Source organism: Bactrocera dorsalis, chromosome 5 (genome assembly GCF_023373825.1).
Source record: "Bactrocera dorsalis isolate Fly_Bdor chromosome 5, ASM2337382v1, whole genome shotgun sequence".
In the NCBI taxonomy this organism is placed as follows: Eukaryota; Metazoa; Arthropoda; class Insecta; order Diptera; family Tephritidae; genus Bactrocera; species Bactrocera dorsalis.
Window position 1 is genome coordinate 10029956 of NC_064307.1, and position 13361 is coordinate 10043316.

At 35.2% G+C, this 13361-nt stretch overlaps 1 protein-coding gene across 3 annotated transcripts in view; it reads right to left on the reverse strand.

Moving 5' to 3' along the window:
* Positions 1 to 13361, reverse strand: part of LOC105231407 (uncharacterized) — a 76022-nt gene that overhangs the window by 16261 nt on the left and 46400 nt on the right. For all 3 annotated transcript variants that reach the window (XM_019992182.3, XM_049457096.1, XM_049457095.1), the window contains one exon: positions 12530 to 12604. The gene's annotated coding sequence lies outside the window, so the exon portion shown is untranslated. The remainder of the gene's footprint in view (positions 1 to 12529; positions 12605 to 13361) is intronic.

Genomic DNA, 13361 nt, shown 5'->3' on the forward strand with positions numbered 1-13361 from the left:
GTGGCCAAGTCGGGATTGACGGCCAGGAAGGTTTCGCTGTGTGTTTGGTGGGATTGGAAGGGAATCAGCTACTATGAGCTGCTCCCATAAGGCCAGACACTTACTTATACCATCTTCTGCAAACAACTGGAGCGCTTGAATCAGGCGATCAACCAGAAGCGTCAAAAATTGGCCAACAGTAGGGGTGTAGTGCTCCACCAAAGCAACACCAGACCACACATTTTGTTGAAGACTCGTCAGAAGCTACGAGAGCTCGGATGGGAAGTTTTATCGCATCCACCATAAAGCCCGGTCATAGCGTCAAGTGATTACCACCTGTTCCTGTCCATGGCAAACGCCCTTGTTGGTGTAAAGTTGAACTCAAAAGAGGTTTGTGAAAAGTAGCTGTCCGAGTTCTTCGAAAATAAGGAGGGGAGCTTCTAGGAGGGGGGTATTATGAAGTTGCCGTCTAGATAGAAACAGATGCCTTGCAAACTTATTGCACCCTCTTCAGAGTATAACTATAATTGTAGAGAGCCTCAAATCCCAATTTTTAGGTTACAGAAAGCTGTAGCTGGGCATTTTAGCAAACATTTAGTTTAAGAAAAGTCTACTCAAGGTTTCTATTTTTAATTTTCAAAGTCAACTTTAATTTTAACCTGCAATTGATTAAGTTTTGTGTCCTCACCAAACACTTGCAACATCCTGTCATTTGTGCTATTAAAATTAACGACACAGAAATGTCTGCGAAAAATTTCGCTGCTAAAATTTTCTTCGGAAAACTTCGTGAGCACAAAAACGGGCGAAAATTCTTGCTTGATTAAACTGCAGCAAATATCGCGGGGCGTAACAAAACACAAGCGCGGCAATGCCGCATGGATCCACAAATGCGCACAGTGTGCGCTGTCACCACCCTACACTTCCCCTCGCTTGCCGTGTCGCCCTACACGTGCAACATATGCTATTGAAAGCAGATAAAAGCGCCTGAAGCGCCAGGCGGCAGCAATACAAGCAAGTAAAGTAAGCAAAAAGGTGGCAAAGTGTTGGCGCACGTTTCTAGCATTAACGTGGCGGCGCATACCCCCGCCCGACAACCCGGCGCTTGGCAGGAGTGACACGGATAATAATAAACTGCAGGTGAGGTCTTAACTCGCGCATTAGGAACATTTTTCGTTTAACAAAGAATTTTTGTGCGCTACAGTGAGTAGCGAGCTGCAGTTGTTGCTGCTGTTGTTGCATGTTGCCGGTGCGGCGGTAGTCAGTGGCAACGTTTTTTGCTGCCGCTTTCGTTAGTGTTGCTGTGCAATGGCGCACCAAGTGCGCTTTGTGCACATAATTACAGTTGTTGTTGTTGTTGTTTGGTGTTGTTGCTGGCGCTACTGCCGCTGCATGCTATTTATGCGCGCCGTAAGAGTAAATTAGCGAAAGCCTAGTCGGGTAGGTAGCGCGTTAGAGCTGTTGCAAAAATAGCTTGCAACAAGCTGCGGCATGTGCGCGCACTCGCTCACTTTCTCTATCCACAAGCGGTGATATTTTTAAAGTCAACTTTTTTAGTTTATTGAAAATTCTTCTATCATATTTTTCTTTGCGCGTCTCGCTCGCTGCTTGCTGCTACCAGCCTTGTGGCACAGGCTCATTGCAAATTCCTGAGTGCGCTAATGCTAAATTTGTTCCAGCCAATATGTGAGGGCAACATTGTGCCACTTGAGCAACTTGTGCATTGCTGTGTGCCGGCTGCTGCTGCAATGTTGTCGCGTTGCTCACTCAGGCGGCAGGTGGCAAGCTGCCTACGCCGGCAGCGGCAATATCAGCTCCAATTGCAAGTGTCGCTTGTTCAAACACATATATTTATGTATATATAAAATATGATATGTTGCATGTCGCATGTACACATGCATGTATGCGCTTGTGTTGCAGCAGCGCACAAATCTCTTTGAGTAACGAGTGGTAGACAAAATATTGGCTAATATTAAAACGTAAACGATATTTACTCATTTTCAAAATGAAAAACGTGATGCGCATAAATTTCATAAATATAACGTTATTGCCAACACACATGCGCTCACACAACGGTACTGGGTCGTAGCAGACAACTGACAGCATGAAATGCTTAAAATGTTCTCTGCGCTTTATGCTTTAGGCAGGTGGATAAAAATAAGCTGAAAGAAATATTTTTAATTTGGAAAAATTTTTTCTATGTAAATATTAATTTTTTTTCCGCTGACCTAACCTAACCTAAATATTAATTTTGTTACAGAATTTCGAATATATACTATTTCAATGAGTTCAGTCCATAGCTGTTTCAATAACAGCGAGATATCGAGTTTATTATTAAGGGGTTTGGAATATTTTATGGAAAAAAGTAAGATCTCTAAAGAACATTCTTCAAATTTCTGAATTTTTGAAAATATGTCACTTATATTTGGTAGTCGAAAAAGTCTTTTCGTATTTCGTCAATGACTGTCGTTGGTGTAGTATATCTCCAATGCTGCTAATCACATTGTGTCATACCATATAGTGTTGGAAAGATAAGATTTTAAGCTTCATTTAATCAAAAAAATAAATTTTTTTTTGCAGAAGCCCATAATGATTTCCTGATCAGCTGACATGGCTCTCCTAAAATAAAATCTCCCTCGAAGTCCGCAGCGTAGCAACAAAGAGCTTGAGAGCATCCAGCCTGATTAGAATATGACAACTTTTTATTTTAATTAGTATTTAAGCACAATAACAGGTAAGCAAATGCCTCCATTCTTCAAAGTTTGCGATTGAAAACACGTCTATACCACTTTTTGGCGAACACCAAGAATGCTAAAGGCAAGCCAACGTCTCAAACGAACAGTCAAACTCTCATAACAAGCGTAAACAAATCATTCTGTGACTTAGAACTTGCACTTACTCCACTTTGAAACACGTTAGTCTTCTGCTCTTTCTATCTTTCAGATATTTGTCTTCAGCTCTTTCTCTCCTTCAGATATTTCTCAGATTTTCTGATACCGAAGCTGACGGAGCGCTGTGTCACTTTCTTATTACTGCCAGAACATGGATTTCGTTTTAATATTTTATATCACGATAAAATTGCTTACGTTAACAATTTATTTTTCGTACTAGATCACTGTAAACTTTTGGTTAGAAATCAATTAATATTTTTCGAACAGCACTCTCATTTTAAAGACACATCCAACAAAGTCTTGTGAGACTTTAAAACATTTTTGCAACACAAAATTATTAATTCTAAGATCACAGAACAACATGCATATACATATATCCTTCGAACACTCGCTATTGCCTTAAAAATTTTAAAACAAGCTAACTTTTCAAATATATGGAATTGAAGGGTATATTTATTGAATTTTTCCTTATGAGATACAATTTTTTTTTGAATTTTTCTTTTTTTGGTTTGAAAAAATCTCCGCAATTTCTTTTCTAAGCACTTATTTATATTTCCACAACATTCAGCAAAAACTTGCTTATTTTAAACACTTCGAAACTACACTAACTTCCACTAAAAGTCTTCTCATTTACAGTAAATTATTTTGTAAAGTGTAGACACTCTCCACTCATGTCCATCACGGTATTAGTTCGGTGTTAAACTAACTGCACACATGCAGATCTTGCAGTCTGCGAGTCTCGTCAAAACGTACAACTGCAGTACATAGACGAGAGATACAAATTGGCGCTAAGCCGGCAGCGCCTGCACCTACAATATACCTACCTACTATATACGTACACATATATATGTATATGTATGTATATGAACATAGGTGTCTAGATGCATGCATACAAGCGACTGCCTACTGAGCTGTCCTTATACCCTACACCGAAAACCGCAGGATACTTAGTGCTGTTCCTCCTTCACTGCATTCATAGTGTTCCATGTGTGCGCCAGGGCTCTTTCAACACATGAAGGCATCAGCAATTTAACACGCTAATTTCAGAGGCGGCTTATATGGACATTAACACATAATCCGTAAGCATAAATATCTATTTTAAAGCATGACTTCACTAATTTGCTACTCATTGTCAACGATCCGCTCATAGTAGGGGTGTACTTAGTTGGCGACCTTCGGTGGAATGCATAAAAATCGCGATAGGAAACTTTTCCAAAACATGTAAGTGATTTGCTTTTCACAAGTACAAACCGTAATTTATATAATTAGCAGCAGATTTGCATGTGTTTTGTGGCCATACCACCTGGGCGCTGCTCAGTGCGACACTGCGCAACCGTGTTTAAAGGATTTGTGTCGGTTAGGTGCTAACCTTGAATTTGAATTTCTATCAGGGTATATAGTTAAATGGGCATTACACTAAGAATATATGTATATGTATATACACATATATAGTATTATATGTATGTACATATATACAAATGCGTGTGTTTAGAAGTATTGAGGCTGCAAACTAGTTGCGGTTTCTGTTTTGAGGTCGTCACTTGCGAAGTTTCACGACAGCAACTGCCACAACTGATTTGCGCATCTTGTACTCGCAGGCGTTGGGTGGATGGATGTACATATCTCTGTAACGTTTGTGGCCATAATCATGGCAATATGGTGTAGACTAGCACCGAACTTTGTGTGTGCATAAATAAATAAGTATGAATGGGTGAAGTGGTGTCTATGTGTAATGAAGTACTAGCACAGATTGCAATTTATAGTTAGATAAAATAGACGGTTTCGGATTAAGGGAATTGCTTACAAATTATGCAAAAATATGTACATACATTTATTTTTTCAAATTTATTTAATAAAAAAAAGATTGTTCAGAAAAAATTCGAAAATTTTTATTTTACATTTTAATTTACCTAATAACGGGTGATTTTTTTGAGGTTAGGATTTTCATGCATTAGTATTTGACAGATCACGTGGGATTTCAGACATGGTGTCAAAGAGAAAGATGCTCAGTATGCTTTGACATTTCATCATGAATAGACTTACTAACGAGCAACGCTTGCAAATCATTGAATTTTATTACCAAAATCAGTGTTCGGTTCGAAAATTTTTTATCGACAAATTTTGTTCAGCGATGAGGCTCATTTCTGGTTGAATGGCTACGTAAATAAGCAAAATTGCCGCATTTGGGGTGAAGAGCAACCAGAAGCCGTTCAAGAACTGCCCATGCATCCCGAAAAATGCACTGTTTGGTGTGGTTTGTACGCTGGTGGAATCATTGGACCGTATTTTTTCAAAGATGTTGTTGGACGCAACGTTACGGTGAATGGCGATCGCTATCGTTCGATGCTAACAAACTTTTTGTTGCCAAAAATGGAAGAACTGAACTTGGTTGACATGTGGTTTCAACAAGATGGCGCTACATGCCACACAGCTCGCGATTCTATGGCCATTTTGAGGGAAAACTTCGGACAACAATTCATCTCAAGAAATGGACCCGTAAGTTGGCCACCAAGATCATGCGATTTAACGCCTTTAGACTATTTTTTGTGGGGCTACGTCAAGTCTAAAGTCTACAGAAATAAGCCAGCAACTATTCCAGCTTTGGAAGACAACATTTCCGAAGAAATTCGGGCTATTCCGGCCGAAATGCTCGAAAAAGTTGCCCAAAATTGGACTTTCCGAATGGACCACCTAAGACGCAGCCGCGGTCAACATTTAAATGAAATTATCTTCAAAAAGTAAATGTCATGAACCAATCTAACGTTTCAAATAAAGAACCGATGAGATTTTGCAAATTTTATGCGTTTTTTTTTTTTTTTAAAAGTTATCAAGCTCTTTAAAAATCCCCCTTTATAAAATATTTTTTTTTTATTTTTTTTAAAGAAATATTTTTAATGTTTTTATTAATTAATAATGTATCAAAATGATTGTGTATTTTAATAAATTTCAAAATTTTATAGAATTTGTGTTTAGAATTAGAAGAAAAGAAATTATTTTCTATTATTTATTTGAAAATAATTTTTTTTGCATAATTTTTAATTATTACATTTGTATTTTTCTGGAAGTAAGGAAAGTAATATAAATTATTAAATTAAAAATTAAGCAAAAAAATTTTTTTTAATTATAATTTAGAAAAAAAATTGTATAAAATATAATTTAAAATGTTTTTAGCCGAAAAAAAATTAATTTATTTTTAATTCTAAATCTACAATTAGTTTAATTTTATTAAATTAAAAAAAGTTAAATTAATTAAAAATAATTATAAACGCTAATAGTTGAGAAATTAAACAAATTTTAAAGTTATATAGACAATTTTTGGAAAAAAATAGTTTTTGGGGAATTTGAATAAACGAAAGCCTCTTCTTAATAAATGTGTATGCTGGCATATATTTTCATTACATGTATAGCACATATGTAAGTATGTACTACATTATATAACTTCCTAATATAAATATATTGTACATATACTTATGTGTCTCAACTTACTGCTGTGGTATTGTAATTAATCTAAATTGTTAGATAAATTGCGTGCAACATAAAGCTCACTCTCAGAACCGCACGCACAACAATACATTGGCATGCTTCATGACAAGTTCAGCAAGTAGAGCGCAAAAATGCGTGACAGAGAAACGCAAAAAAATCAGAAACTTTTCCATCAACAAAAAAAAGTGAGTGGGCAGTATTTCATACAGTGGCTTATATAATTTTACATATGTGCATGTACCACACTCATTTTGACATATTACTTATATACAAATATCGTAGGCTGGTAAAAAAATTTACTCGAAAAATTTCTAAAATTTTTCTAGATCTGAATAATTTTGAAGATACAAGTCGACTCAAATTAATAAAAATCAAAAAAATTAAACACTAATTTTGTTATGGCAGCTTGAGTTAAAAAAAATTAATTGAATGTATAATTTTGAGAATTTTATAAACATTGCAACCCTGCCTTAATATCATTCTGACGCTAAAGTTTTTGGATTTGAATACTTTTCCTTTCAACTAAACTGGTTAAACTCCACATCTGCTCCAAATTTAGCTTAAACAGACTGGCTTACTTAGGGAATTCAAAAAAAAATTGCAAATATATTTTTCTGAACTATAGGAACACCCTAATAAACCATACATATTTAAAACAAACTTCTATGGTCTGAATATTTGCCAAGAAAACTTGGTAGCGCTGGCTAGGCATGCAGACTGCTTTGCCGTCAATCTCTCACGACATCCTTTTGAGTTACCATTGGATTTGAGTGATTGCACGCACTTACAACAATACAATTTGACATATACACACATACATATTATTGTGTAGGCATATTGTGTAAATATATTTATAATATGCCACAGAAATATGTTGCGCTAAAACAAAAGTAATGGAATAATGTGGATCCATCAATTAAATTTCCTATTCTGGAATAATTATGAGCATAAAGAATTATATGTAGTTATAGTCATTATATATTTTATATGTACATATATACATTTATATGTGTATGGCATGGACTATATGTATGCATACCGACCTCTTTTAAATGGCAATGTGAGGTTTGCATATTTTTGTGATTTATGATTCATCAGGCATTAAGGCATTAAAAGTGCTTCAACTTGACCTTTGCTCTTAAGCGAACTAGGCCTCACTTTCATATGTTGCAAGTGTTTGTGCTGACGTGATGTAAGTATATAAATTTTGCATGTTACTTCTGTGTTATTTTACAAATATAATTATTTAATATTATATTTATTTAATTTATTTATATTTCATTTATTTGACTACTAAAGAGCTGTGCTTCCACTATCAACGGGATATAAACGAGTGATTCAGATTGATTGTGAATATTTGAGCTTAATTGAAGATAATTTTCTTCTCAGTTTTTTGCTTTATTTCATATTATGAGCATTCCAAATTCCATAACTTCAATATTTCTTTTATTAAAAATATAAATATTTGTACTAGTCTTATATTAATTTATATGGACATAACAAATACTAGTCATATTATTTTTCTGTAAAATTTTTCTTTTATAAATGAGAAGAAATTTTACGAAATATTTGAAAAATAAATTTTCTTTAATAAAAAAACGAATTATTATATTTACGAAGTATTAATTTATATACAATTTTTACATTTACCATATGTATAGAAAAATGTTATAAAATATTAAAAAAAAAATTAAAAATATTACATTAATTTTATACTTAAACAACAACTTTTACAATTTTCCATAAAATATCCTCTTTTCATTTTTCTCTCATTTCATAATTTCCTTTAAATATTTCCTTATGTTTCAAGCCTATCAGCTTCATATTTTCCATATTAATCTCTTTAAAACGGCATATAAATAAACACGGTGCCACTTTAGCCACTGAAATGTCAGCTGCAATATTTATTTGACCTCAAATACATTTTCAGAGTGAGCACAGCTGAAGTTGTCGAAGGAGAAAATTAAATGCCAAGAAATATTACCAATAAATAACACGAAAAGCAGAGATTAATTATGAATTCATTACTTGCACTTAAGCAAAAGTTCAAGCGATACACACAACCACACATATACATACATACAAACATATGCATATACACAGCCAAAAACATAACTACGCTTGAATATTCAACTGCATGTACATATGTTATATGTTATAATGGATGTTTGCAGGTAAAGGTAAAGCAGCAGCAACAAAAAAAAGCAAAAAACCCAATCAATAACCATAAACGAAAACAACTGCCGAAGAATGACTGCGGAAGCTGTGGCAGCACTGCCAGCTTTGTGCGCACGGACAGCGACAGTAAAAGTGGCCAAGAATAAAGGTGGCCATAATTCAGGCAGTTATAAAAGCAGCCATAAAATTCGAAGTTACGAGGCAGAAGCAATAGACATACACAGCAATATATACATAAGTGAATGGATATATATGTATACAGATTGGTTAGGCAAATCCAATTTATGCCTACCACCAACAACACAAATACACCTGAGCAGCGTAAGACATACATACTACAGCTTCGCGCACTCATATGGGAAATATTTCTTTGATTGATTGGAGCGGGCCTAGTGAGTCCCCGTTGAACGCGCCCTGATCGCATGCTGTGCGAAATGAGTATGCCATATAGGAGTGAGAAATTTACGGGTGTGCTTACGCAGCGCAACATATGTATGTACATGTACATATGTACAGTTGGAGCCACTGGGTGCTGCAGCATTTACAAGTTGTTAACAATTCGTTTTGCGCTCGCAAGTAATGTTTCGTAGAATTAATTAGAAATTTTTCACCAACATTAAGTAGGCAATAACACGAGGGCGCTGCCTTCCGCGCATGTGAGTGTGTGTGTATGTGTGCTCTTGTACTGCCACTCACGTGAGTATGTTATTACGCGCCGTAATCATTGCGGTAGTTAGGCAATTAATTACTTATTTACAGCAGCGAAATTTTGTTCGGCCGCGTAGGAAGCATGAGTTGCTGAAAAGCACAAGGTAACACACACACACAAATAAACATTTAAATATGTATATGTGTAAAGTGCTTGCCACACTTGTCGATTGCTGTTGGATTGTTGGTGAGCAAGGCTAAATTTACTTTTAACTTTTATGGATGCTTTTTGGGGCATATAAAACTTATTTTCAACCACTTTCAACACAGCGAATAAATAATAAAATTCTTTGAGCGCATTTCAAGCGTTTTCTTTTAATTTTTTATAACATATTTTGGTAATGCTTTTTAATTTCTCAGCTCCAGTTTGCTTGCAATTATTGCAGCTTCCTCCAGCATGCTAATAATTGTAGAATAGAAACTTTCAAAACAGCGAGCTTCCTGGAATCTAATTTTTTCCACAGCACTCAACTTTCTCCACATTTACCGTTGCGCGCCGCGCAATCAGGCGCAGCTGGAGTGGCCATAACCACAGCTGGCGTATTATTTTCAATTAAACTTTTGTGCTCCACATAGCGTAGGCATTTAGTTATTGGACGGTTAGCCACATTATGGCCAACAGCATAGCCTTGCTCATTATCAGTGCGTACATATTTCTATGTATGTGTGTGTGTATCAGCGCTGTTGCCTGCTGGCTTATTCTAACTGCGCTCATTCCCACAAAGACCTGCAGTGTTGGTTGTAAGCGTGTATGTGTATGTGTGTATATACAGGCATGCCAAATTGGATTTTGGTAACTTCATTTGCTGATCAGCTGCGGCCACTGACGCATTAGCTGCAGTTCTTAAGCCGCATCTTCTCGCTTTAAACTCGCCATTTCGGCACGCAGTAGGGCGCTCTGCGCATTGGTTTTCAGAATAATTGCTGGTTTTTCAAACCATAAGGAAAATGGTGGTCAGCATTTTAGTATGTACGCAGCTGTATTATGTTCGAAAATGCGTTTTCGAGTTGAAAAACGTTAAATGAAAACGTTTTAGCCATATTGAAAAATGCATATTTATTTCTTGAACAATATGCGTTAATATTACGTTTTCAATACGGTCAATTTGACATTATTTCGAGTTGAAAAACGTTAATCGAAAACCTTTTAAATGTTTTGAAAGTTGCATAATCATTATAAATAATTTCATATTCATATTTTTAATAACAACCGTTTTCAATACGGTCAATTTCACATTATTTCAGCGCGATGTGCGAAATGCTCGCTAAAACCCGCGCGTTCGATTGCGCTGTGAATCACGCGTGTGCAATCAAATCAGTGCAAATCTCCCTGCCGCAGCATTAATTTCGCATATTAATGAATCAAAGCGCCGTTTGCACTCAACAAATACAACAAATTGTTAATTTATTTATGGCAAACATAATGCCAAGCAATTTCAACGCACTCCATTTGTTAAATATTTATTTATTTTCATTTCGATTAATTTTTTTTGAAGCTTAAATTTTTTTATATTTATATACATATTTTTTTGCACCGCTACACCCACCATATTTTCGCATAAATAAAACGGAGTAATGTAAATATTATGCAAATTCACCAAACCCACCTTAACCTAATGGGGTCACGTGTTGCGATTGTAGCGATTCCATTATTATTAATTGTATATGTGTGCTTGTGCGTGTGTGTAGCTGTGCGTTTGCACAAAATTTGCTAAATTAATTTTTTTATTGTTTCGCATAATTAATTTGCATTTTATTGCAGCGCCATTTATTTTGCCATATACGCGCTTATATATATAAGTGTGTGTGTGTTGGTGCAATTCTCTGATTATTTCACCAATATTTGTTTTGGCTGTAATCAAGTGTCGTGTTTGAACATCAGTGCAAATATTTAAATTTATGTTTGCTTACATATGTATTCATGTATATACATATATAATTTGTTTTAATTTATTTATTTACCTTTTTTTAATTGCACTTCTTTGCTACTTTAACCACGACATTCATTAAAGCAAACATTTATCCACACACACATGTGCTTTGCTATAAAGCTAATATTTGCCATTTTTCTATTAATAATTCACTAATGCTTTTGCGACTTTTTATTTATATATAGTGTGTATATATTTTGGCATTTAAATAAATATTTATTGAGCATTCGATTGATGCATGAGCCACTGTATTAATGAATATTCATTAAATACACTGCTTAGTTTTAATTAGATTTTAATATGCTATTTGTGGCATGAAAACCGTTATTTATTTATGATTTTTTAGTATAAATAATCCGCAACTGGCTTTCTTTATATGTTTGTTGTTGTTTAAATAGCCATTTGTGGTGATCGCCAAAGCAAAGCAGTGATTTGCTAATTGGTATTAATTTTAAGTGATTTCAGCAACAATCATGCAACATTTATTTGCTAATGCAACATTTGGTCACTAATGCATTTTAATACTTAGTTAAAAATTGTGGAATATTTACGCCTACTTTATCGGCTTTATGTGATAAATTTTTCTTCTATATATTCACCATGAGCCATGCTGTGGTATGCAATAGTGCGAAATTTGTTTCGGTATACCGAGCACCATTACTAATTCGGGTGTCTACTTTTTTCAAGCGAGCAACTGGTAAACTTAACGCTGTGTTATCGCTGTTTGTGTCTTAACACAGCTGCTCTGAAGAACAGTCTTCTTCAAGATCGATCGTTAGAGTTCCAGCCAGTTCTTTGTTTCCAGAAAGGCTAGTCTCTACCTAGTTGTGGGGTATTTAATAGATCATTGCCTTTTCGGCGTCCATATTGTACGGTTAGGAATCCTAGTAGACGCCAACTGTAGTAGATTTATAATCAAGACAATTATATAATCTAATTAGCAAAAATAATTTAATAATTTTGCCAAAAATTTAAAGATTGTACTGAAAAATGTCTCAAAAGTCCTCGAAAAGTCAGCGGCTACATGACATTTGTCTTCTAATTTTTCTAATTCTTCGAATCACTAACAAGTAATTCATCAAAAAATAAATGTTTATCGTAAATTTTCCAGCTGCCACAGTCATAACAAGTGCAACACTTGCATATGTACAGAGTAATGTGCATACATACAAATATATGCAGCAAAGCGACCCTTCTCTGTTTACACTAGCTGCAGACGCTCAAGTGAAAATCCGATAATGACTTTATACTCATGTTAAAGATTACAATGCGAGCCTATTAAAGTGTTAACAAATTTATATTACTCCATACATATGCACAATCTAATCTATCTATGTTAAATACACTTACATATTTACTTACCACACACTGTGCGCCAACAAATGAATCAAATTTTCCCCGTCTATTTTGTTGGGTTATTGTTTTTGTAGTGGTTTACTGCAAGAAAGAAGAGCAGAACAAAGGGAAGCATAAGAAAATGAATTAACAATGTGAACTGATACTTGAAATGCACAAAAGATTCCGAAATCCTTGGCTGTCAAATATCAATCATTATTATCCTTATGAGATTTGAACAATCATTATGCGAAGCGCGCAGATATGTATGCGAGTCAAAAAACGCCACTACCACATGCACATGCACACGTGTTTCTATTTTTATGGCTATACACATACAAATGACTATCAAATATTTTCACACACACATATGCGTATAACAACAAACAGTCGTTCGCGTGCATGCATGTCAAGGCAGATAATATAATGGAACAACGTCGTAAAACATGCGACTTCTAAATGTGCTTATGATTATTTTTATAAGCATGTAAGTGTCTGAATTCTGTAGGGATAAACAACTCCTTGTAAGCGATCAGGTTACCAACTTTGCCTCGGCCTGAGTGCGCGTGTGAATGTGTGTGTGCCGTTTTTATTATTACTTCTCGAATTCATAATGTGCTTGGCCTTTGTGGGCATAAACCATTATAAGTTGGTACTTTCAACACATTCCGAAGATTCTTTTCTTTTCATATGCGTCCTCTCAAGTGTTTTTCTATGTCATTTGGCGCTTGGCCCGACCGCAGGGTTATCACAACACATGCCTCATGCATAATGGGCATGACCGATGAGGGTGTAGGAGTTTGTGCATGGCTTTTTTCGCATATCATATTTCGAGTAATAGAGATAGTAATCGAATAGT